The 22,023-nt window shown below is 41.7% G+C and overlaps 1 pseudogene across 1 annotated transcript in view; it reads left to right on the top strand.

Annotated features, from left to right (window-relative positions):
• The first annotated feature begins 927 nt into the window (after positions 1–927).
• The window catches only part of LOC311143777 (ceramide kinase-like protein), a 53,803-nt pseudogene continuing 32,707 nt past the window's right edge, over positions 928–22,023 (top strand). Inside the window, exons 1-2 of the transcript in view lie at positions 928–1,288; positions 11,964–12,197. The product of the transcript in view is annotated as a ceramide kinase-like protein (transcript). The remainder of the gene's footprint in view (positions 1,289–11,963; positions 12,198–22,023) is intronic.

Raw genomic sequence — 22,023 nt, 5'->3', positions numbered from 1 at the left:
GGAATATCTCAAATAAACGTAATCAATTGTTGCTTAGTGGCCTTATTGAAATAGACTTTAGCATTCATCCTTGTCAAACAAAAATGAAACACGTCCACAGTTTTCTAGCATCTACATTGTATTAAGTAATGTGGTTATATCCTAATTAAACATAGTCATGATTCACTATTTGTCAAAGTAGCAAAGTCATCTTGTGCCCATATAATATAATATCCATAAAAATTAGATGCAAGTCGGGAACTTCAAGAAAGGAACTCTAGACAGTGGGCGCGTGCCAGGGAGGAACTACACTCCACAGGGTGCGTTCCGCCTGGTGACTTGAAGCAGGCAGAGGGGTCATGGCTAGATTGAATACAGTTGATGTTACATTTACGTCAAACGTTTTTATTTTTGCATTTTAGCTAACCCTAACCATTTTCCTAACCTTAACCTAATTCTCATAACCTGCTACGTTAATTATCCCAAGCTGCCGCATAAGTTCTCCTAACCTGCTACGAAAAGTTCATTCTGGTCAATTCTGACATAAACTGTATCCCATTTAGTCATAACCAGGCCGAGGGGGAAGTTTCAACTGGTTGACCGATATTTGCGTTTTGGTACACCAGAAGTACATTCATTTCCAATGGAATGCTGCGTTTGCCTTTCAGCATTGCGTTGCGGAGGCAGTTGCTGTGTGTTCTGTGTTGGATTTATCGAACGTATGCGTCAAACTGTATGGGTAAACGGGTTGACAGAAATGGTTGCAGAAGGTGAATGTTGAACTTTTGTTGCACACATATCTAGATGATGCTGCATACTATTTTGCGCAAAGACACAGTCGGTGTGTTCAAAGCCTTACCGTCGTGGGCACGCGCCCATGCAAGCAACCCAGTAATAGCCTACAAAGCAGGCACAATTGCGGAAATAAGACTTTACCGTTTTTAAATAATGTTTGAGTCCCCTCGAAAATCGATAAATGAACGGGACGCATTGTCAGAGAGCCAGGAGGAATTGAGCGAGACGCCACCGGTGTCTCCCGTGAGTACAGGCAACCGTGGGAAGAAGAACAAGACAACGCAACAACCACAACAACAACAACAACCCGATAAACGCTCGGTCTCAGCTGCACAGCTTTGCGCCGTGGAGTCGTGTGAGCAAGAACAAGAACAGTCAGAGAAACCGTACACCGATTATGACACAGACGAACCGATAGTGAGAGGGATATTTCAAATAGGGAAGAAGAGTCACGACGTCCTTCTGTCATCGACGAGGGTGACATGGAGTCTTATTCAGCCAGAGACCCCTACAGGTGAGCTCACTGTTTCACATTATCCATGACAACTGCAGACCGGGTCTGTTTCTTCTGCCAGTGCCGCATGCAGACCAACATAGCCTACACCATCCATGCATTCGGGAATTTCAGACATTTCCTACATTACTTGTATGAAGTGACATAAAGGTTCTTGAGAAAAAGAGGGTTGTACGTGTTTCATTTATCTGTAGGTTAGATTCAAGATAAGATTGACTCCTTGATACAGTAGCTGAGCCAAGAAAATGTGCAACGTCAATGACAGCCTATCAACTGCAAGCCATGAAGTAAACATACTTGGCTCTATGCTACAGACATTCAATATTGACAACAAAAAAAAAACGTTATAAAATGTATTTTTGTTATAAAACAAAGTATATTTAGTAAATTATGCTTAGGCCTATACTATAGCCTACACATAGCCTATTGTTAACACAATATGTGATGTAGGCCTATAGGCCTATTGACTGTTACTAAACCTATTATAACAGTTTGCCTGTTAAACCTATTAATATTCAAAACGTTATTGTTTGATATTTTCTTTATTTGGTCATCAAACTATGTTACACAGCAGTCTAAATCAATTTCATTCCCCCTTGTCAATGGTGACATAAATGGGAGTGACACTCAATGGCCAGCCCCTGCTGTAGGGTAATACTACTATTTCTTGTCTTGTATTTTTTGGTGAAATGATGTAGGTCTTGGCTACCAAATATTAGTCTGGAAGAAGCAGACAGATCTTACTTTATCTTGTGTTATATTGCTGTAAATATATTATATTATACGCTGCCTTTTGAAGAGCTTAGCCAGCCAATAGCCTAATACGCATTCTTTATTTATTGTCGACCGCTCAGCCAAAGTATATGGAAGATAAAATCACTAAACCAGCTAGAAAAAATAGAGAAAGTGCCTGTTGCCAGAAAGTCATGTGTAACAGATGTGTCGGTAATAGACTCCGTCTCTGACCAGCCGGCTGGCAGACTATTGTGACCACCTAAAGCAGGGCATCTGGTGCTCATGTGGACACTTAGGCTACGTCCCAAATGCCACCCTATTCCCTTCATAGTGCACTACTTTTGACCAGTGCTGTATATACTGTAAGGAATAGGGTGCCATTTGGGGAGCAGACCTAGAACATGTCAAAGTAAATGATACTCACATATCGCCATCTGCATCTCCACACTGAAGGATGGATACATGGGACAACATGTGATCATCATGGGGTGGTATAGGAGGGGGGGGGGGGGATCCATCCCTTTCATATGTTTTGTTTGTGTTGTTGTTGTTGTTGTTTTGTACAGTATAGATCCCTCAAAAGCATCAATTGCTTAGTGAAAGACAGATTGGGTTTCGTTTTGCTTAAGCTTTAGAGGCAATACTTTTTGGTTATGTGTGATCCAAGCTAATGTTATTAAGCCAGCACTCTCATTACCCAGAAAGCATCAGTCTAATAACCCCCTATGGCCACTACCAAATGCTCAGACAAAACTGCCAAAAAACCACAGGCACACGTCTGATTCGCTGGAGGTTCTCTATTTGACAGGGTTTGAGATTCTGTTCTGCCCAGGGATAGCAGATCAGATCTGTACAGTGGTCTCAATTTCAATCATCGTTTGAAATATGACTCACAGTAGCCTATATATATGACATGCTGAAGTTATGCCAATGTTCAAATACATGCAATGTTATGCTGTTTTGATAGACAGAAATGAATAATAAGATAAAACAGGTATTCTTTAGGTACTCAACCTATTCAAGTAGCTATAATATACTAAATTCATGTACTTACAGTGGGGGAAAAAAGTATTTAGTCAGCCACCAATTGTGCAAGTTCTCCCACTTAAAAAGATGAGAGAGGCCTGTAATTTTCATCATAGGTACATGTCAACTATGACAGACAAATTGAAAAAAAAAATCCAGAAAATTACATTGTAGGATTTTTAATGAATTTATTTGCAAATTATGGTGGAAAATAAGTATTTGGTCACCTACAAACAAGCAAGATTTCTGGCTCTCACAGACCTGTAACTTCTTCTTTAAGAGGCTCCTCTGTCCTCCACTTGTTATCTGTATTAATTGCACCTGTTTGAACTTGTTATCAGTATAAAAGACACCTGTCCACAACCTCAAACAGTCACACTCCAAACTCCACTATGGCCAAGACCAAAGAGCTGTCAAAGGACACCAGAAACATAATTGTAGACCTGCACCAGGCTGGGAAGACTGAATCTGCAATAGGTAAGCAGCTTGGTTTGAAGAAATCAACTGTGGGAGCAATTATTAGGAAATGGAAGAAAATACAAGACCACTGATAATCTCCCTCGATCTGGGGCTCCACGCAAGATCTCACCCCGTGGGGTCAAAATGATCACAAGAACGGTGAGCAAAAATCCCAGAACCACACAGGGGGACCTAGTGAATGACCTGCAGAGAGCTGGGACCAAAGTAACAAAGCCTACCATCAGTAACACACTACGCCGCCAGGGACTCAAATCTTGCAGTGCCAGACGTGTCCCCCTGCTTAAGCCAGTACATGTCCAGGCCCGTCTGAAGTTTGCTAGAGTGCATTTGGATGATCCAGAAGAGGATTGGGAGAATGTCATATGGTCAGATGAAACCAAAATAGAACTTTTTGGTAAAAACTCAACTCGTCTTGTTTGGAGGACAAAGAATGCTGAGTTGCATCCAAAGAACACCATACCTACTGTGAAGCATGGGGGTGGAAACATCATGCTTTGGGGCTATTTTTCTGCAAAGGGATCAGGACGACTGATCCGTGTAAAGGAAAGAATGAATGGGGCCATGTATCGTGAGATTTTGAGTGAAAACCTCCTTCCATCAGCAAGGGCATTGAAGATTAAACATGGCTGGGTCTTTCAGCATGACAATGATACCAAACACACTGCCCGGGCAACGAAGGAGTGGCTTCGTAAGAAGCATTTCAAGGTCCTGGAGTGGCCTAGCCAGTCTCCAGATCTCAACCCCATAGAAAATCTTTGGAGGGAGTTGAAAGTCCGTGTTGCCCAGCGACAGCCCCAAAACATCACTGCTCTAGAGGAGATCTGCATGGAGGAATGGGCCAAAATACCAGCAACAGTGTGTGAAAACCTTGTGAAGACTTACAGAAAACGTTTGACCTGTGTCATTGCCAACAAAGGGTATATAACAAAGTATTGAGAAACTTTTGTTATTGACTAAATACTTATTTTCCACCATAATTTGCAAATAAATTCATTAAAAATCTTACAATGTGATTTTCTGGATATTTTCTTCTCATTTTGTCTGTCATAGTTGACGTGTACCTATGATGAAAATTACAGGCCTCTCTCATCTTTTTAAGTGGGAGAACTTGCACAATTGGTGGCTGACTAAATACTTTTTTCCCCCACTGTATTTATCTGATGCTCTCATATCATTGAGAGGCAATACTTTTAATATCACAATCTCAATCACTAAGTGCATCAACCCACCATAGATAATATTGATAGTGAATAAAAATGTAATGTAAACCTACTGAAGCGTTGTGTTTGCCCATAGGCTCCTACAATAGCTTGACCTTGAGACCCCTGGCTTTGCTTTCATTGGCCTTGTTTACTGTGATTGGACCTTGGCCTGAGGTTACTGTCTTTAGTACATGTATGTGATCCCTGCTGGGATTGAACCCACATCTTTGGCAGTACTAGGTGTCTTGACCTAGGCAAGGAGAACAATAGAGGTTTATTAAATCTTGCCCCTGGCTACAGCATTTGAACTAAATAGCATGTTAAACACGTTTATTTGTCAAATGCCTCTTATTGGATGGATGTCTAATAAAACAACAAGATTTAGATTGACACACAGTGAATGTTTGCAAAATACAATTTCATTGTATATATTGTTATGCTCCCTTTTATTTCACTCTGTCCTAGATAGCCTTCCATGAGGTTCAGTCCCTGTGAGAGGGATACGATTTCTCTGGCCAGTTCACTTGTGGGTTGTTAGATGTAGGGTGTTGAAGTGTTAATTTGATGTTTAAAAATATCCTAGGTTTTCCCAAGACTCTGAGACTGTGAGGCAGATATTGGCTCATTAGGACCTCTGTCACTGCTACTGGTCTGTCTGTCCTCAGTTTTCTGGAATTAATTGCACCACAGAGGTTCTTGGGTCTATTTGATAGTGTCCAAGGGGACTAAAAAGTCAAATTTGTGTCCAGAACAGACAGCTAGTTAGTGAACTTTTGGCAAAAAGGCTCTGGGTATCACTTTTATGGTAGTTCACTCTTATGGTAGTTCACTCTTATGACCAGTTTACTCAAAACATTGATATCAGCTTATTGTCAGCATGAATAAAAAAAACAGGGATGAAGCTTGACGGCTAACACAACATGAGCATTTGTAGGCTACATACAGGTTGAAATATGAGCGTGTGTAGGCTACAGTGTGCATACAGTGCCTTCAGGAAGTATTCAAACCCCTTGACTTTTTCCACATTTTGTTGTGTTACAGCCTTAATTTAAAATTGATTACATTGAGATGTTGTGTCACTGGCCTACACACAATACCCCATAATGCCAAAGTGGAATTATTATTATTATTATTATTATTTTTAAATTAATAAAAAATGAAAAGCTGTAATGTCTTGAGTCAGTAAGTATTCAACCCCTTTGTTATGGCAAGCCTAAATAAGTTCAGGAGTAAAAAGTTGCTTAACAAGTCACATAATAAGTTGCATGGACTCACTGTTTGTAATAATATAGTTTAACATGATTTTTTAATCTTTACCCCACATATACGATTATCTGTATGGTCCCACAATCGAGCAGTGAATTTCAAACACAGATTCAACCACAAAGACCAGCAGGTTTTCCAATGCCTCGCAAAGAAGAACACTTATTGGTAGATGGGTAAAAATAAAGAAAGCAGACATTGAATATCCCTTTGAGCATGGTGAAGTTATTAATTACACTTCAGATGGTGTATCAATACACCCAGTCACTACAAAGATACAGGCGTCCTTCCTAACTCAGTTGCCGGAGAAGAAGGAAACCGATCAGGGATTTCATCTTGAGGCCAATGGTGACTTTAAAACAGTTACAGAGTTTAATGGCTGTGATAGGAGAAAACTGAGGATGGATCAACAACATTGTAATTACTCCACAATACTAACCTAATTGACAGAGTGAAAAGAAGGAAGCCTGTACAGAATAAAACTATTCCAAAACATGCATCCTGTTTGCAATAAGGCACTAAAGTAAAACTGCCAAAAAATGTGGCAAAGGAATTAACTTTATGTCCTGAATACAAAACGTTATGTTTGGGGCAAATCCAACACCACAAATCGCTGAGTACCACTCTTCGTATTTTCAAGCATGGTGGTGGCTGCATCATGTTATGAGTATGCTTGTCATCAGCAAGGACTAGGGAGTTTTTTAGGATAAAAAGAAACGTAAAAGAGCTAAGCACTGGCAAAATTCAAGAGGAAGAACTCATTCAATCTGCTTTTCAGCAGACACTGGGAGACAAATTCACCTTTCAGAAGGACAATAACCTAAAACACAAGGCCAAATATACACTGCAATTGCTTACCAAGATGACATTGAATGTTCCTGAGTTGCCTAGTTACAGTTTTGACTTACATCGGCATGAAAATCTACGGCAAGACTTGAAAATGGCTGTCTTCAATGATCAACAACCAACTTGACAAAAAATAAAATGTGCAAATATTGTAAAATCCAGGTTTGCAAAGCTCTTAGAGACTTACCCAGAAATATTCACAGCTGTAATCTCTGCCAAAGGTGATTCTAACATGTGTTGACTCAGGGGTGTGAATACATTTAAATGAGAGATGTCTGTATTTCATTTTCAATAAATGTGCAAAAATAAATCTATTTAATCCATTTGGAATTCAGGCTGTAACACAACAAAATGTGGAATAAGTCAAGGGGTATGAATACTTTCTGAAGGCATGTTCCCAGACCAAGGTCTTCAACAAGCTGACTGGTGATGTGTATATCTGCTCCAGGCCATACAGCAGAGGCTAAATTCATCCATAAGTTCAGCCATATGTTGTGGGTCATGGCTGTATAGGGACCAGATCAATACAACACGTCTGTTGACACACAGGGTCATATAACATGGAGTCTCTCCTCTCTAGAGCCTGACTATAGATCTATATTATACGTATATCCACTGTCTCCAGAGATCTTATCAGATAGATAGATAAACACATGGGGGCTCTCTCTGCTCTAATGGATTTAAATTCTCATCTAGAGCACATATTGGGAATACCTAACAAAAAGCAGCCATTAAATTAGTGTTATAATTCAGGATATAAATATTATTTTGATGAAAAGTTGTCGGTCACCATGCCTTAAATATGAACACAAAATATATATATTTTTTTATAATATAAAAGTATGTGACATTGATGGAGCCAAAAATAATATAATGTGGTGCCCCACAAGGCTCCCTACTAGGTGCCCCCCCCCCCCCCCCCCCCTCAGTAACTCAAATCAATAAAAAAAAAAACAATGACAGGCACTCTGGTCCATTAGAACAGTTCTGAGATATAGTGTATCTTATATACATGTACTGTATCTATACTCTGCTCACCAGCCTGGATTGTTTCTCTCTCTGTCGAAACATGATTCTGATTTGAAACGACATGATAGGTACAGCCTTTCATTTGGGGCACAAGAAAGAGCTCAGAGATTAAGTATAACTGCCATCTTCTAGAAAACTTTATTGCTGCCAGATGGAGACAAGCTTCCTCCCAGCACATCTTCTGCTCCTAGCAGACATAGTGGGCATAGCAGCATCATATCATGTACTATAATTAATGTATGGTTAAAATAAATACAATTCAAAATACCCTTTCAAACATCCATTTAATCTGGCATCCCGAAATGACTACGTTTTCAACATTGGCTATAATGCAAAAATTATAGGAATATTCTCAGATATGCCTTTTTGTAAAAATTTGTACGGTGCATTTATAAAAAAGAATGTCTCTGTTGGGTTCTTCTTCATTCAATGTGTTAATGTGTGATCTCAAGTGTGTCTTAGTTCACACTACAACGTGTTGTTATTCTCTACAGATTTAACTGCTCTTTGTCTCATTTCAACTGTTGTTAATTTTTGTTGCTGTTGGGCCATACAGTAGAGTGCTCTCAGTCCCAGATAACTCTAGCTAACGTTGTCGTGTTGACAACTGTCCAAGCATAGCCGTCTGTGCCAGGTCAGTGTAGTGCTCCTCTTTGCCCCCATGTTGTGTTGGCCATGTGGTTCACAGTGAGGCGCCTAGGATCATATTTTCCACCTGTGCCTTCAGAGGCCTGCCTGCCGAGACACAGACACACAAACACGCGCACACACACACACACACACACACACACACACACACACACACACACACACACACACACACACACACACACACACACACACACACACACACACACACACACACACACACACACAACCACACAACCACAGCAAAAGCCAATATTTACATTTTTATATTGCTGTTTTCAAGCCCCCAGGAAGCAAACAGAGCAGACGACAGGGTCTGTTTGTTCCCTTTGTGCAATTAGACTATGACACTGTCTGTCTGTCTGTCTGTCTGTGTCTGTCCCAAATGGCACCCTATGCACTATATAGTACACTGCTTTTGGACTCTGGACTCTGGTCAAAAGTAATGCACTATATAGGGCATAGGGTGCCATTTGGGACAGACACACTTTCTATCTGTCCCTCTTGTAATACAGAGGGGTCACACACATTCTGAACCCTCACTGTGGTTACTGTACTCACTGTACCGTTCAGCTAATTAACTTTGACTGTCATAAATTGTAGAGCAAATATCGGCAGAAATTAGTCCTTTCAATCTGTCATGTGCACTTCCCACAATCATGGCGAATTGTGTTGACTCGGTGGATGAAACTACACACAATAGTATTTCTAGCAACTGCAGTCCATCACGCTGTGTTAATTTAAAAAGTAAATCTAAGCATTTCTATCACCACACACACATGCCTTACAGTGAACAGCACAGGTTGTAACTAGGGCTGTCAAACACTATAAAAAAACAACAACATTGAGTTATGCGCAGGATTTGCTGTGATTCATCGCGATTCATCGCACATTCTGAATTTGCTCAAATTAAGCTGTAATTTAAGATTACAAGAATATTGACGTTGATTTTGTCTAAAGTAACGGTTAGCAAAATTAGGTAAATTGAGAAGGCACACTTTCTTTAACCTTAATGTCGACTTGTTTTAACATTGCATTGTTGTTTTTTTGCTGTATAGATGATGTATGTGGTATGTTTTCAGTGTATTTTCAATGCTTCAGACAATGTGATTAATCACGGGAAAAAAAATGTGCACTAATATTAACTTGGGTTAACTGATTAACTCTGACAGCCCTAGTTGTAACATTATGACTAGTTGTTAATAGTAGTAAGTAATAAAAATGCACCAGTCGTTTCTCTTCTCTGTAATTGCACAATCACTTAAAAGACGTTAAGAAAATAGATAACACCTGAAAAAATATAGAATTGTAAAAATACTCTACATCCTCTACAGAATATACAAATATATTAATATTTTATTAAGTTGCAATTCAATGCCATGACACATCTCTATATATCATTATATTGCCTATGCACAGTGTGACAAAACATCCCATTCAAACCAACCATTTCCAAATCCAAAACATTACTCTAATTAGTTTCACAGATTCAAACCCCTGCCAAACCCCTAAAAAACCCAAACTAAGTTCCAAACAACTCAGCCAACTTTATGAATGGACCTGTGCCTGAAAGAAGTCAAGGGCAGCCAACCACTGTGTATGGAGTTTTTATATGGCAAGTTGCAGCACCTGAAAGAGTTGGCTTGTGCATAAACTGCAAAAACAATTAGCGTCAAGCAGATAAGTCCCCCTATAATCCTGTTTATGGTTGTAATCAGGCAGATGTGCCTAGATTGATCCAGACAGGACAGGGTGCCAGCACCAGTTTACTGTAATTCTGCCCCCCCCCCCCTTCCCTTGTACATCACTCCCTACTCTTATTTTATTTTACTTCTGCTCTTTAATTATTTGCAATTTTTTATTTTTTACTTATCCATTTTTTACTTAACACTTTTTTTTATTTTCTTAAAAACTGCATTGTTGGTTAAGGGTTTGTAAGTAAGCATTTCACTGTAAGGTCTACACCTGTTGTATTCGGCGCATGTGGTAAATACATTTTTTTTTTATTTTATTTGATGACTGTAATATTGGAGGGAAAGAAGGAAGGAAACGGGTGAGGGGGACTCTTCCCCCTTTCTAAAGCCTCAAACTATCCCCCCTCTCTACCCCCTTCTCTGAGTGCCTTTTCCCCTGTACCCTAATATATCGCTGTTGTTAATATGGCCCTGTTTATCATTGGTCCCTGTCTACAGCCAGGTCATTCTGTCAATCGGGGGAGATTATCTTTATTCCCTCTAATTAAATGTGTTATTTTTGTAGCAGCCAACAATAGAGCGGGATGGAGAAGATACTGTAGATAAATAGAGTGATGTTGTGGAGTTAGAGGAGGAGAAGAAGCCTAAGGACAGCAGACCTGAGTTTAAATACTGATGCTAAGTACTTTATATTGTGTTGAATTTGCCTGGCATAATGGAACCAATAGAATAGTTCCACAACTGCAAACCCTTCCCATCTGGCACTTCATGCAGCCTAGAGCAAACACTCAAAGTATTTGAAAAATTTCAAATCGTATTTGAACCCAGGTCTGGAAGGAGCCTGATCACCAGGAACAGATGGTGTCAGCCGTGGTGTCCCGCTCAGCTCAGTAATGTGAGAGGATAGATGGTAGTTAATGTTCTGAAACACCGTCTGAGGAACAGGCTGGGGCCGGGGCTGGGGATCTTCCTAATGAAGAAAGCGTTTCACATGAGGAGAGACAGACTCATTTAGAGTAGAGAGGGAGTCACAGTCAGGACAGTTGGCCATCTTGGACAAAGAACCCAGAGCTGTTTAATTGGAGTTGTGTATGATGTTGATTGTCTTCAGCAGGAGACCCAGGGAGAATGAGACACTAAACAATCCTGTGATGTCACACTCTCTGTCAACACATTACCCATTAAGAGTTAAAGGTCCAATGCAGCCATTTTTATCTCAAGATCAAATCATTTCTGCACTGTGATTGTTTTAAATTAAAATGCTCAAAAATGCTCAAAAATAGCTTCTTTGCAAAGGGCAATTTGTCAAACAAGAATTTTGCTAGCATTGTCTAGGGGAAAACTAAAAATGAGCTATTATTGGCTGATAGGTTTGGAACTCTCTTTCTTATTGGTCTATTAACTAATTTACCACATGGTGATGTCACCATGGAAGGCCAAAACTCCATCCCACCAAAACAGGCTGAAATTTCAGGCAGTCTTTTCAAAGAGCTCTTACACTAAAAGGGAATTATCATCATTTTCACAATTTCACAGTATTATTCTAACCTCATAGTGTGGAAATACAGTATATATAAAACACAGGAAAAGCACGCTTTTGACTGCACTGGGCCTTTAAAACTTTTAAAGCAATTATCTCTCAGAACTAAAGTTATTTATTTGTTCAAGTATAGCCCTAAGCCTTTATGGCGGCATTGTAGTAAAGAGTTCCTGCACTTCTGGAGCATGTATTTGCTTCCTGTGTATCTCCAGGTCAGTCAGAGACTCTGAGGCGTACAGAGTACGTGCAGCTGAAGGATGTGTTTGGAGTGAAGGTGAAGAGACGTCGTTCTGCGGGCCAGCAGACAGCGGGCACTCTCTTGGGCATCACTCTGTTTCAGTGTAAGAAGAAAGGACCCAAGCTGAAGGACCATGCCATTCACTTCAACAACATGAGCGTGGACCACTGTGAGATCTGGTTAAACATTTTTAAGGAGATACTCAGTGGTAAGTGTCAATGTGCTTCACAAAAAATAATTTAAACATATTGGACTGGTTTCTCTGACAAAGATTAAGCCTAGTTCTAGACTCAGTGGCGATTCTGCTTTTAAGACTGAGTCTGGGCCTGGTAAACTGGCTCATATAGTATCTGGTATGACTGAGTAAAAAGAAGGAGAACATCAACTGATGTAGTGCATTTTTATGTGGACTCAACCTATGGCCCCAAACTAAATGTTACTACCCTAAGTGGGCTGTGCTTTTGACAAATATTTGAACACCAAACATATCAGGGCATTTATTGTGGACAGCAGTTTGCAGTGATGTTGTAAAGTGCAATCAAACATTTATGATGCCAACAACCCACAAAGATTTTGAGACATGTAGTTGGTCTCTTAACGTTCACTGATAATAAAGCTATGCATTATCGATCACTATAGTCACTAGGATATCACAATCTTTTTACAGGTTGTCACACAAAGACATTCTCCAATATCTTCCTGTTGTGATTTTTTATGACTTTTTTAAGCAGCGCCCCTGTGTGGTTATTGGCTCTGTGAGTGTCTCCAGGAAGAGACCTTCCATGATGGGGACACCTGTCTCTGAGGGCCCTGCTGGGCTGGACCATCTTGGCAGCCCCCCCCCCCCCCCCGCCCCCTCCCCCCCCTCCACCCACTGTCTCCCCCTGTCAGTCCCGTAGAAGGAAAGATAATTACTAACTACAGGGTGGCCACCATCAACCTGTTCTTCAGGCCCTTGTGGCTCCAGAGTAGTCTAGGGCAATGACATGGCCATCACACAAAAAGAGTGGCCATATCCAATATCTACTACATTCTGCCTCATCAGAAATAATATCCTTGACAATCTAAAACAGGGGTGTCAAACGTACGGCCCGCGGGCCGGATCAGGCCCGCAAACGGGTTTAATCCGGCCCGCGAGATGATAAAAAAAAAAAATATATATATATATATATATATATATATATATATATATTTTTTGTAAAGTATAAAAATGCGCTGCAATTTTTCAATAAAATAAACTGCTGTTCCAATTGCGTCCACTGGATGGCGCAATAGCAATTGTGTTAAGCAAGCAAACTGTTTATACCGGGGCAGAGCAAGTAGGTCAAGCACGTGCAGCCAATGAGCTACTTTGTTTTGCCCGCAATATTTATTATGGCTTCTACTTTTAACATTATGTGCTTTGGCACCCTCATTGCCCCAATATGTCTCTGTCAAAAAAGAGAAAAGTGGACGCAGAGTGCAGAGTGTTCCAAGAAAAATTGTCATCCTATTTATTCACGGAATTGAATGGGAAAGCTGTATGTTTGGTGTGTTCAGAGCATGTTGCAGTGCTGAAAGAATATAACCTTCGTCGCCACTATGTGAGTCTTCATGCCGACAAATATGACAACTTTCAAGGACAGCGGAGATGAGAGAAGGTGAATGAACTGTTGGCGGGTCTGAAGAAACAGCAGTCTGTGTTTACTCACAGCCGAGACATCAGTGACGCTGCAGTGAAAGCTAGCTACCTCATTGCTAATGAAATCGCAGTGGCTTCAAAACCATTTAGTGAGGGTGAATTTGTAAAAACATGCATGATGAAGGCAGCGGAGATTGTGTGCCCTGAAAAGCGACAGGCTTTTGCAAATATCAGCCTGACAAGAAACGCAGTTGCAGACAGGATTTCCGATCTTTCAGTGGATTTGGACAGCCAGTTGAAGCAAAAAGTAAAGTCATTTATTGCGTTTTCGGTTGCAATTGATGAAAGCACGGACATTACAGATGTTGCACAACTGGCCATTTTCATCTGCGGAGTTGATGACACATTGACCGTCACCGAGGAGTTCGTGGAGTTGGTGCCGATGACAGATACAACGACAGCAGCTGATATTTTTACCGCACTCGTCGGCGCGCTGGACAGGGTCGGAGTGGACTGGTCCCGCGCTGTCAGCCTGGCTACAGATGGTGCGCCCTCAATGATCGGGAAAAAAGCAGGCGTTGTGACAAAGTTCAGAGAGAAAGTGCAATCTGCAAATGGAGGACGTGATTTTTTGACTTTTTACTGTATTTTGCACCAGGAGGCTTTGTGTTGCAAGTCATTAAAGATGGATAACGTCATGAAGGTGGTCATCCAAACTGTTAATTTCATCCGATCCAGAAGCCTGAATCCCCGTCAGTTTGACAGCCTTCTCAGAGAGAAAGACCACATCTATGGCCTGCCATACCACACTGAGGTAAGATGGTTAAGCCGAGGTGCTGTGCTGAGGCGTTTCTTTGATTTACGAGAAGAAATTGAACAGTTCATGGAAGAAAAGGGCAAACCAGTGTTAGAATTTCATTCCGCAGAATGGATGCAGGACCTTGCATTTATGGTGGATGTTACAGAGCACCTGAATAACTTGAACAAACAGCTGCAAGGGCGCAACAAAGTTGTCACGCAGTATTATGACAGCATACGTTCTTTCAAGTTGAAGCTGTCATTGTGGGAGACGCAACTTGCCGGTGGTGATGCAGCTCACTTCCCCTGTCTGAAAAATGTGTGCTCGACCCAACATGTGGCAGACATGAAGCCATTCAAAGATAAAATAACGGGACTGTTACGGGAGTTTGAGCAACACTTTCAGATTTATGTTTATATGTTTTTATGTTGATGTGCTATTGTTTTTAATTGATTTTATTTTATTTGTATATTTAACCTATTCTTGACTCTGTGGTTCTTGCACTTGTTTGGGGAACAGGATTTCATTATTTTTATCTACATTTCAGAAATGACACCCTGATATAGTTCTGTGATCTGTGAAACAGTTCTGTTAATCACTGAGGCATTGTGTGTTTGTGTGTTCTTTTTCTTTAGAATTTTCAAATAAACTTGACCTGTTTTATGATTAATAGTGATGTTGTGCTTGTACTATTTTGGACACACTGTCCTCAGGCTCCAGCTTTATGTTGTATGTTGATCGTATTAAAACAAAGAAAACAATCTGAAGTTGTTGTTTTTAAGTTATATATACCATGATTTTTCCGGTCCGGCCAACTTGGGAATAGATTTTCCTCCATGTGGCCCCTGAGCTAAAATGAGTTTGACACCCCTGATCTAAAATATCCACCCCAGAAATGTTGCCTAATATACAGTACAGTGTGTGCATAGAATGTATGTTGGAGTCCGACTGTTTCTGTAAGTGAAAAACCTGGTTTAGAGAAAGCCCTACCAGGTGCAGCTTAGACAAGCACTAGAAATCTAGACAGCCCCAGTTAGTGACACTGTCTGTCTGTACATAATGCTGTGTTAACACAATTCAGCGTAATCCCTGTAACGTTCGTTACAGTAGCAGCCAGCTAATACTATGTGATTAGTTGTGCATTAGTCATCTGAGATTAAAAGGGATTGTTGTTATGTTAGCTCAATCTAGCCGGCATTACACCATCTCTCCTTTCTCAGGCCTGTCCGCTCTGTTATAGCCCTGTACTGTTCTGTTCCTCAGGCAAACCAAGGATGTGTCCCGAATGGCATCATATTCCCTATGTAGTGCACTACTTTTGACCAGAGCCCCATGGACCTGGTCAAAGGTAGTGCACTGTGTAGGTAATAGTGTTCCATTTAGGATGCAGTACAACTTTGGCAAAGCCGACTTTTAAAGTTGTACCTCCCTCAGCCTTAGGAGGATCCAAAGACTTGCCTGAGTTCGAAATGGCACCCTATTCTCTATATAGTGAACTGATTTTGACCAAGGCGTCTGGTCAAAAGTAGTGCACTATGTAAGGAATAGGGTGTCATTTGGGACGTAGACCTTTGGTTTTTGTGTGAGGGGGCTGCAAGTACTTTGTACTTTAACATGAATTTATTAACATAATTAAAACCACATGCCTTGAGGTGGCCTACAGGACACTGAATAGTCTTATTTATGAAGAAAAAACATACAAAAACAAGAATTAATTGATTAGAAATGGAAAAAACAACAATTTGATATTATCTGGCATTTTTTGGTTAATATGATGCAGAAAATATCATCTTATGAAACTAAGCCTGGGCCCGTATTCAAAAAGCATTTTAGAAGAGGAGTGCTGAACTACAAGCAGTTTCGCCTTTTATGTAACACAGTGGCAGTGCATTTGCACTACTAAATTAAATCAACAAGAGATATTGGTTGTTATAAAACCTGCATCTCATTACACTCAGGTGCTGGGCGAATATGGTTTGACACAGATTCATGTACTAAATAAATATACGGCTCTGGTTTGATCTGACAAAGATCCACTGCGGCTCAAAATATTGACCCTGCTAAAAGGTGGTATTAGGAGCATAATGCAGAGGCCTTAGCCTTCACCTGGCACAACAAGGCCTAAGTAAGTACAAAAGTAAATTAAGGGCATAACAGACCTTCTTGTCCTTATCAACAATAGACATATAATGTTATATACGATTAAATAATAGCCATCAACTACATGAATCATGCATATATTCATATAGGCTCTATACAAAGAGTTAAAACATAAAGGGTAAAAAAAATATTTTCCATTCTGTTGTTAAACAACTTAGCTAAGGGGTTTATGTAGCTCTCACACTATGACTTATCAATAGACAAATTAATTCAGTTTAGAGGACAATGGCCAATGGATCAACTCTAAGTTGAACTCTGAGCTTTTCCCCCTCTCTCTCTTTTTCTCTCCTCTCTCTCTCTCTCTCTCTCTCTCTCTCTCTCTCTCTCTCTCTCTCTCTTTTTCTCCTCTCTCTCTCTCTCTCTCTCTCTCTCTCTCTCTCTCTCTCTCTCTCTCTCTCTCTCTCTCTCTCTCTCTCTCTCTCCCTCTCTCTCTCTCCCCTCTCTCTCTCTCTCTCTCTCTCTCTCTCTCTCTCTCTCTCTCTCTCTCTCTCTCCTCTCTCTCTCCCCCCCCCCCCCCCCCTGAGGGCCTTTAGCTACAACAACAATAAAGTTAAACTTGATGCAGGAGTGTGACCATCCACTTTGACAAGAGCACCAAGGCCACATTATCTGTCCAGAGAGGGCAGACGGCCTGGTGTGGGCTATGAGGGGCCTGGTTGGTCTGATTGACCTGCCCAACACAGGACCCACTAATCTGTGAAAGAAAGGGGCTTTAAAAATGCCATGGAGGTGATTGTAGGATTGTAGCTCTACACAGCATCGCTCCGCTCGCACAAGGCAAGGGTATGAGAAAGACACGGACATCCTGCCATTGTACAGGTGCTGCCATTGTTAGCGCTGGCCTCTACACATGCTGGTCTGTCTGTGACCGGGCTGGTGACATTACTAGACGACTGACGGCTGGTTTAATCTGGTGGCTGACACCCTCAGATGGACCACGGCACCTCATGTGTCAGACCACATCACATGGCTTGTCACTGCGATGGCCCAGCAAAGACCACAGCACTGGCCAAGGCAATGCCTCCATTTGGTTTCCAGCATTCAGAATCCATCTCTAGGAAAGGAGAGAGAGGGGTTGATTAAAAAAAAGGCAAGGAGGGAGACGGGGTTATACAGCAGCACCTTTTGTGTTTAACTGTCAGCTGAGACACTCCCTTCATTGTGCGACGTTATTAGAGGCTCCCTGGGAAACGAGGGCGCAGGGATACACCATTCCCACTGTAACAGGTGAGAGCTCCTGTAATCCAGCATACCACTGTTTAAATTCCCCCTGAGGGAGAAATTATTCAGCAGCACCACTGACTTAACAACAGCCTTATAATAAAACAAAAGACATCCTCCTGTGGAAAACAGAGAGAGCGAGAGAGAGGAGGAGCTAGCACACCGTCCTTTATGTTCCATTGTGTGAGGCTATCAAGGTATAATTTTAACAGGCAGTCATGCGTGGCGCGGACCAAGGTGACATGTGGCCCAAAGTAATGCATTTCTCTCCCAGGCAGGCAGGTCAGTTAGCTAATGTGGGAAGCTAATGTAGTATCAGATAGCAGCATGCCTCTGTTCTTCAGGACGGACACACACAGAGAACCTGGCTAAGGCTGTCTGGAGGAACTCTAATGAAGGAGCTGAGAGACAGAGACTTCACATCTCAGAGCACACAGGAGCATAAAATCCACCGCTTAATGTGTCACTGAGACTTTATAATCACCTTCTATCAGAGAGGCTAAAAAACTAAACATCTGGGGCCGTATTCATAAAGCATCTCAGAGTAGGGGTCTCAGAGTAGGGGTCTCAGAGTAGGAGTCTCAGAGTAGGAGTCTCAGAGTAGGAGTCTCAGAGTAGGAGTCTCAGAGTAGGAGTCTCTGAGTAGCTCCGCCTGTCCTTAGAACCGTATTTATCATATGCAAAAAGTTAGTACAATCAGTTGCTGTGATGAGTGTGATGGAAAGGAGTCAGGCGCAGGAGGGTAATCACCGAATACAGAGTTTATTCCTTCGTAGACACACAAATGCTCTCAAATAGCGATCAACGAAACAGGCACAGGGGAAACTATCATCCCTGGCAAATACACTGTAACGGATATCCAAATATACATAGGCACAGGGGAAAATCTACCCTGGCAACAATATGTTACGAGTAGCTCCACCGAGCTACACTACTCTCACAAATAACAATCACCCACAAGGACAAGGGGGCAGAGGGAACACTTATATACGGACTAATTGGGGGATAGGAACCAGGTGTGTGTGATTGACAAGACAAGACAATTGTGATGATGATTGGGCGGCAGTGGTTAGTAAGCCAGTGACGACGAACGCCAAAGCCTGCCCGAACAAGGAGTGGAGGCAGCCTCGGCCGAAGTCGTGACAGTTGCATAAAGTTCATGAATTAAATTGCTTTACAGCAGATAACAGATAACCTATTTGTCAGCATGTGTCCAGCAACCTCCCCTATCCTGATGTGGTCATATCCTCTGTAGGATATTAGTACTCTTCCTGGTTGGATGAGTGTATGAAGGACGTTACTCTGGTCCCTGTCTGCTAGCTGACTGGATTAGTGTAGAATGTTACCCTGGTCCCTGTCTGGTAGCTGACTGGATTAGTGTAGAATATTACCCTGGTCCCTGTCGGCTAGCTGAGTGGATGAGTGTAGAATGTTACCCTGGTCCCTGCCTGCTAGCTGACTGGATTATTGTAGAATATTACCCTGGTCCCTGCCTGCTAGCTGACTGGATGAGTGTAGAATGTTAACCTGGTCCCTGTCTGCTAGCTGACTGGATTAGTGTAGAATGTTACCCTGGTCCCTGCCTGCTAGTTGACTGGATTAGTGTAGAATGTTATCCTGGTCCCTGCCTGCTAGCTGACTGGATTAGTGTAGAATGTTATCCTGGTCCCTGCCTGCTAGCTGACTGGATTAGTGTAGAATGTTATCCTGGTCCCTGTCTGCTAGCTGACTGGATGAGTGTAGAATGTTACCCTGGTCCCTGTCTGCTAGTTGACTGGATGAGTGTAGAATGTTACCCTGGTCCCTGTCTGCTAGCTGACTGGATGAGTGTAGAAGGTTACCCTGGTCCCTGTCTGCTAGTTGACTGGATTAGTGTAGAATGTTACCCTGGTCCCTGTCTGCTAGTTGACTGGATGAGTGTAGAATGTTACCCTGGTCCCTGTCTGCTAGCTGACTGGATGAGTGTAGAAGGTTACCCTGGTCCCTGTCTGCTAGTTGACTGGATTAGTGTAGAATGTTACCCTGGTCCCTGTCTGCTAGTTGACTGGATGAGTGTAGAATGTTAGCCTGGTCCCTGTCTGCTAGCTGACTGGATTAGTGTAGAAGGTTACCCTGGTCCCTGTCTGCTAGCTGACTGGATTAGTGTAGAAGGTTACCCTGGTCCCTGCTTGCTAGCTGAGTGTATAATGTTACACATTAACAGGCTTTCCATTAACTCACCATGTGTATCCATGGAGACACCACATTTTTGTCAGCTCCTCTGAATAGATAGCAGTCCCTCGCTCAACCTAGCTTAGTCAACAATGTTTTCTGTTGGTCTTTGTATACTTAGTTTGGTGAGGTGGAGAAAACTTCCCCCTGGGCGAGTCAAGTTAATCAGTTAGAGGGTGAATTGTGTGGATATAATGTAGCAAAATGAATGAGTGGGTGAATGAGTGAGTGAGTAAGGGATTGAGGTGTGTGTGATGGATACAGAAAGGAAGTGGATCAGGGAGTTGGTGATTGAGTGATTTCATTTGATCATGGAAGACAGTAAGTAAGTTAGATGAGTAGGAGAGTAAGAGATCATGAACAGTAAGTTAGTGTGAAAATAGTGTGTGAGTGAGCATGTGTTACGTGGGAGAGCATATAATAGGGAGTGTGTGTGTGTGTGTGTGTGTGTGTGGGCTCTCATCACCGTGGGAGAGCAGTAGTGTGTGTATATCTGTCTCCTCTCTCTCTGCGGAGGATGAAACAGAGAGTAGCAGATGCTGTCCTCCGTAACAAAGGTATCACAGCCATATCACTTTCACTGGATGGAGTACCGTTCCTGTCTTAGTGTATTCCCCACAGACTGGCCCCTTCTGTCTGTCTGTCTGACCGCGTCTGTCTCTGTCTGTCTGTCTGTCTGACTTTAACTGTCTGTGTATCTTTATGTCTGTCTTTCTCTCTGTCTGTCTATCTGGCCTTGTCTGTGCTGTCACACCAAACCCCACACTAGAGGTGTTATCAGTCATTGTTGAAGCACAGAACACATGTCACTGTCTGACACATACACACCGCATTTATAAAAGAAAACACACCAGCAATATAACACACAGGATTATCAGCTACAGTGAAAACACACCAGCAATATAACACACAGGATTATCAGCTACAGTGAAAACACACCAGCAATATAACGCACAGGATTATCAGCTACAGTGAAAACACACCAGCAATATAACACACAGGATTATCAGCTACAGTGAAAACACACCAGCAATATAACACACAGGATTATCAGCTACAGTGAAAACACACCAGCAATATAACGCACAGGATTATCAGCTACAGTGAAAACACACCAGCAATATAACGCACAGGATTATCAGCTACAGTGAAAACACACCAGCAATATAACGCACAGGATTATCAGCTACAGTGAAAACACACCAGCAATATAACACACAGGATTATCAGCTACAGTGAAAACACACCAGCAATATAACACACAGGATTATCAGCTACAGTGAAAACACACCAGCAATATAACGCACAGGATTATCAGCTACAGTGAAAACACATATGCTGCTATACATCTCTTCACTGTACTTACAGTATGTTATTTTTTGTAATATTTTGGTTTATAATGTACTTAGTGCTAATACATATTCATAAAGTTCATAATGGTAACCTTTTGTGAAAGTAACCAGAGACACATTCCCATTGTTTTTTTGGGATTATTTAAGGATTTCCAAATACAGTATTTATTTATTTATTTTATTAACCCAAATCACACGCAGATAACAATTGCTATTATATTCACAACACAGTTATTATATTCACAACACAGTTATTATATTCACAACACAGTTATTATATACACAACACAGTTATTATATTCACAACACAGTTATTATATTCACAACACAGTTGTTAAAGTACTGTGAATAAATCCTGATGAAGTCTGGGGGATTTTTTAATTCTGCCTACATCTACATCTCTCTGTGGGTGAATTGGATTATTAAAAATAATACAGACTGTACACACACAGCCCAAATAATCCCAAATATCTGGTCCGTTTATCCAGCATGGAGGGAGGATTGGGTTGGGTTGGGGGGCAGAGCACATATTGAGGGAGGGTTGTGTGTGTGTGTGTGTTGGGCACCAGATCTAGAGCCTCAGCACGGTGATCCCCCTGCTTGAGGGGGTAAATCTGGAGATGGCCGGGTGGGGAGGGGACTCGGGTGGGGGTTCGTGGAGGGACTGGGC

The sequence above is a fragment of the Coregonus lavaretus genome (genome assembly GCF_964263955.1).
Source record: "Coregonus lavaretus genome assembly, chromosome: 16".
Classification (NCBI taxonomy): Eukaryota; Metazoa; Chordata; class Actinopteri; order Salmoniformes; family Salmonidae; genus Coregonus; species Coregonus lavaretus.
Note: the sequence above shows the minus strand (reverse complement) of the source record. Positions and strands in the feature narration are given on the sequence as shown.